This window comes from Gigantopelta aegis, chromosome 10 (assembly GCF_016097555.1).
Source record: "Gigantopelta aegis isolate Gae_Host chromosome 10, Gae_host_genome, whole genome shotgun sequence".
In the NCBI taxonomy this organism is placed as follows: domain Eukaryota; kingdom Metazoa; phylum Mollusca; class Gastropoda; order Neomphalida; family Peltospiridae; genus Gigantopelta; species Gigantopelta aegis.
Genome location: NC_054708.1, coordinates 43,884,622 through 43,890,596, shown reverse-complemented (window position 1 = coordinate 43,890,596; position 5,975 = coordinate 43,884,622).

Here is a 5,975-nt window from a genome sequence, read left to right as displayed (position 1 = left end):
CACTGGTATATAAACGATAAGACATGAAGATGTGGAGACACCGTTCCCTGAACACCCTCCGCCATGGAACCGTGGGCTGACGATGTCAGAACGCGGATCCATGGTGGACGTGCCTGAACCGTTTTGGATAGGGGCACGCGAAAATAGTTCCCACTCCTGAACATCAAGTGTGGCTGTTCAGAAAGGAAAGACAGCGTGTTTGAACCCTCGGAATGTAAACACCTTTATTACTAATCTGTAGGTGGAGTGAAACTGTACTACACTATTTGCTAATAAAGTGGGGCATTTAGGTGGTTTTTTTGTTGATGATTTTTGATGTTTGGTATGTATGTGTGTGTGTATATGTGTGTGTGTGTGCGTGTGTGTGTGCGTGTGTGTGTGGTGCATGTGTGTGTGTGTTTGTTAATTGCTGTACAAGGTATAGTATCTTTATTTAGCATGTTTTACTATACAAGCCATAAAGTAGGCCTATGCCTAAAAAGGAAGTAGAAAATTTCTTCCACTTATGTGGATTGATTTACACTTTTATTATTGAATACATAACATTCCAATAAATAATACCATTTTTTATTGTTATGTATCTCTTTGGTTGTTGTTATTTTAGAAATATGTTAGATATGTCGCTGTTTAAATTATTTTTTATATTTTACAAAATGGCGTTTTCGCGTGCTTTAAACTATTGTTTTGAAAGGGGCGTTTGCGCGCTTAAAAATGAAAATACCAGAAAATTCCGGAAAAATATTTTTATCAGGTTGGTCGCCCTGAACACGTTGATACGTACCAAACAAAGACAGGAATGTGTGTCAACGACACCTCAGCAGTTTGGAAGTAAGGAAGGAAGAAAATCTTTTATTTAACGACGCACTCAACACATGTTATTTACGGTTATATGGCGTCGGACATATGGTTAAGGACCACACATATATTGAGAGAAGAAACCCACTGTCGCCACTTCATGGCCTACTCTTTTCGAATAGCAGCAAGGGATCTTTTATATGCAACATCCCACAGACAGGGTAGTACATACCACGGCCTTTGTTACACTAGTTGTGGGGCACTGGCTGGAATGAGAAATAGCCCAATGGGTCCACTGACGAGGATCGATCCTAGACCGACCGCGCATCAAGCGAACGCTTTACCACTGGCCTACGTCCCGACCCCAGAAGTTTGGTGTCCGACATATACCATTCAGAGAACATTTTGTTTTCAAAATCTTGATTTACTAACGATATTTGTAGTTACTGAAACAAGCCTAGCGAATCGCGGCGCGATACTGAACAAAATGTTTTCTGACATTGCTGACATACCAAACATTAAACCGCATCAATGCGCACTAATTCGAATATGATGCGAGCCGTGACCACTGGCGTAGCCAAGATTTTAGATGGACGTGGGGGGGGGGGGGGGGGGGGGAGACCCACATTATGTATGTATGTATGATTTTAGATGGACGTGGGGGGGGGGGGACCCACATTATGTATGTATGTATGATTTTAGATGGACGTGGGGGGGGGGAGACCCACATTATGTATGTATGTATGATTTTAGATGGACGTGGGGGGGGGGAGACCCACATTATGTATGTATGTATGATTTTAGATGGACGTGGGGGGGGAGACCCACATTATGTATGTATGTATGATTTTAGATGGACGTGGGGGGGGGGAGACCCACATTATGTATGTATGTATGATTTTAGATGGACGTGGGGGGGGGGAGACCCACATTATGTATGTATGTATGATTTTAGATGGACGTGGGGGGGGGGAGACCCACATTATGTATGTATGTATGATTTTAGATGGACGTGGGGGGGGGGGGAGACCCACATTATGTATGTATGTATGATTTTAGATGGACGTGGGGGGGGGGAGACCCACATTATGTATGTATGTATGATTTTAGATGGACGTGGGGGGGGGAGACCCACATTATGTATGTATGTATGATTTTAGATGGACGTGGGGGGGGAGACCCACATTATGTATGTATGTATGATTTTAGATGGACGTGGGGGGGAGACCCACATTATGTATGTATGTATGATTTTAGATGGACGTGGGGGGGGGGAGACCCACATTATGTATGTATGTATGATTTTAGATGGACGTGGGGGGGGAGACCCACATTATGTATGTATGTATGATTTTAGATGGACGTGGGGGGGGGGAGACCCACATTATGTATGTATGTATGATTTTAGATGGACGTGGGGGGGGGGGAGACCCACATTATGTATGTATGTATGATTTTAGATGGACGTGGGGGGGGGGGGAGACCCACATTATGTATGTATGTATGATTTTAGATGGACGTGGGGGGGGGGGAGACCCACATTATGTATGTATGTATGATTTTAGATGGACGTGGGGGGGGGGAGACCCACATTATGTATGTATGTATGATTTTAGATGGACGTGGGGGGGGGAGACCCACATTATGTATGTATGTATGATTTTAGATGGACGTGGGGGGGGGGGGAGACCCACATTATGTATGTATGTATGATTTTAGATGGACGTGGGGGGGGGGGGGAGACCCACATTATGTATGTATGATTTTATAAAATTTAATGCAGTAAGAAAAGAAAAGCAAGTTTGATTCGGGTGGGGGTGGGGGGGGGGGGGGGTGGAGGCGGGCATGGCCTCCGTGCCCGCCCCACACGCTACGCCACAAAAGACGGCTACCAAACCGTATCAATCTGCTTTGGTCTTATTTCATATACGTTTCGCCTACGTTACACTTATCCGACGCCATATAACCGTAAATAAAATGTGTTGAGTGCGTCGTTAAATAAATAAAACATTTCCTTCCTTCCTACGTCACACTTACGGGTCAGTTCGGTTTTGCATTCTGGTGTATGATCGTTACACTGGCAAATACGCTTCAATTCGGATTGGTTTAGACGTCAGGACTCCCCACCCAGCGACCTGTCGCAAGTGGATTTGGTGTTTCTCGGCCGAAACCGGATTGATACACATCCGCACTAAGCGCGGAACACAAACTGCTGATCATTATGCATTGTTCCACATTGATACACACTTCGACGTTTGGTCAATATAACAAAAGGAAAGGAAACTCGCTGCCATCACATGGTCTAATTCCCAATAATAAAGTAGCAAGGATCCATTATGTGCACTTTCTCATAAAGAGGACATGCCATGGCATTTGAAGCACAAGTCGTGGGACACTGGTGGGGTCAGGAGGAAGTTAAAGTTCATATTGTTTAACGACACCAGTAGAGCACATCAATTTATTAATTGTCGGCTATTGTATGTCAATAAATGAATGAATGAATGAATGTTTAACAACACCCCAGCACGAAAAATACATCGGCTATTGGGGTGTCAAACTATGGTAAATACAACAATAATGTGATGAGAAACATCAATATAAAAATTCAAAAGTTAAATAAAAACACAGTGTAAAGAACTGTGCGAAAATTACAATTATCACAGATAGGTAATATTAAAATTTAGAATAAAAGTCAGTATCACGTAAAAATTGTTTGTATGTCAAACATTTGGTAATTCTGACAGATAGTCTTAGAGAGGGAACCCGCTACTTTTCCCCGTTAGTATCATGGGATCTTTCACATGCACATTCCCACAGACAGGGCAGCTCATACCACGGCCTTTGAAATAGCAGGATGTTGCCATAGAAATATACATCTTGGAATGTTGCGCAATGAGTTTTGGTTTCTCAATGGCCAAGGCGTTGTTTTAACGACGTAATTTAATAACGGTTATATGGCGTCGGACATTTGATTAAGGACCACGCAGATAATAGAGGTAGATAAAGAGGTAAAGGGGTAATGGGTAACTCTTTCTCATAAGCAGCGAGGGATCTTTTATATGCACCATCCCACAGACAGGATAGTACATATCATGACCTTTCTTTCACCAGTTGTGGAGCAGTGGCTGGAACGAGAAATAACCCAAATGGGCCCCCCGATGGAGGGAGGGGGGAAGTGTCTTCCTATTTTGCCTACAACCCACTTTGGCTAAACGAAAATGTACCCACAACCCACTTTGCCTACTCTCAGTGTGCCTACAGTATGAAAAGGTGACATCCGCAATTAAAAATGGAACATTCCATGTATAGTCACTATGTATAAGAAATAACATGACAGAATAATATGACTAACATATATTTTATTATAAAAACAATTAAAATGACATCTTAAATAAATATTAAGAAAATATTTCGTACAAAATATTCACAGTTCAAAGTAATATTTACAGCTGCATTTTAGCAAGTGGCTGGCAGCGTCTAAAAAGCTGTAAAGGAGTTTTGCGGGCTTGCTGAAGCTGATCCTTCAACCTCACAAGGCGTGTATCAACATCACGATACACCACTTTGCGTGGTACTGGAGCTGCCCCATGATTAAGTTGGACCAGTATTCTTCTGTTTTTCCCTTCAAGAGTCTTAAGTTTATTTATGAACTCATAAATGTCAGGGTGAGCTTTTGCAAGAGAACAGTTCAGCTTGGAATGCCACCCTTCCCGGTGTTTATTGGTTCTAGGACGAATGTTGTCATGCTGGTTCCACGTACCTTAAACAAGGAATCATCACCAACCCAGGTTGTCTCACATAGTCTGTAAATTCGGTTACATGGGGGGGGGGGGGGGGGGGGGGGCAGGTGATCAGGTCGCTCGTTCATAATATCTATCCACACGTCTTGAACTTGATCGATAGGCAGCAAAGACAAACTGACGGCACAATATTATCTTATTGGTTTGAGGCACAACTATAATAGGGAGTGTTCAAATTTTAACTGTGGATGTCACTTTTTCATACTGTAGGCAAACTGAGTGTAGGCATACTGGGTTGTAGGCAAAATGGGTATAGGTAAAGTGGGTTGTAGGCAGGCTGAGTGTAGGCATACTGGGTATAGGTAAAGTGGGTTGTAGGCAAACTGAGTGTGGGCATACTGGGTTGTAGGCAAAATGGGTATAGGTAAAGTGGGTTATAGACAGAATGGGAGAGTACCCAAAGGGGTACGACCCTAGACCGACCACGGATTTGGCGAGCGCTTTACCAATGGACTAAATCCAGTCCAGACATTGCTTTAGATGTCCCAAGTAAAAGTATAACAGAAGAGTGCACACGCGCGCGCGCACGCACGCACACACACACACACACACACACACACACACACACACACACACACATTGGGTCTTTGGTCCCAGACTACTTGCACCATAACAATGTTTAGAATTAATATGAAGCTTGAATATTACGCTTGTATAATACGTCGGAACAATCTAAATTCTGAAGGTTATGGATGGACGAAATTGTGTTCCCGTTTAAACAACAATAACACCTTAAATGCTGTTGGTTGCAAAGAGCTAATGGAAAAAAAGTTAAAGTTTGTTTTGTGTAACAAAACCGCCATAGCACGTTGATTTCGAGAAGAACTAATAAGGTTACCTAGGCCGTGAAACATGATCCTGAATGTATAATGGCTGAATAGCACAGCACTGTGTCGGTCTCGAAAAACATTGTGATATAAAACATTTTTTAAGGTCCTAAGGGCTGTTTCGGAATTTATCACAAAGAAGAGGCAGGAGACACTCTACTTATTATTTTATTTCTGGTGAATCTTCAGCAATTTAGTTTCTCTATGCATACATATTGTGGGTGGGGTGGTGGTCCCATCAAAAATGCTTCTCGCCCCTTCTATATTATAAATTTCATTTTTAGTTATTTTCGAACTTCTAATTAATGTTCTAGGACGCTGCATATAGGCAAACGCATCAGCTATATGGGCAATCTGTTCTGTACGTGGTGTGGGAACCGGTACCGGGATGCGAACACAATTCCTACCAACATTATGTCCCATGGCTTAACCACGACACCATCGAGGCCGGTTATTATACAGTGTGCAACAATCCTGGGGTACAGATGTGCTATATTTCGTGCTTTGGGTCAGCGTGTTATGTCCTCGATCAACTATTGTCTTAACGCGCACT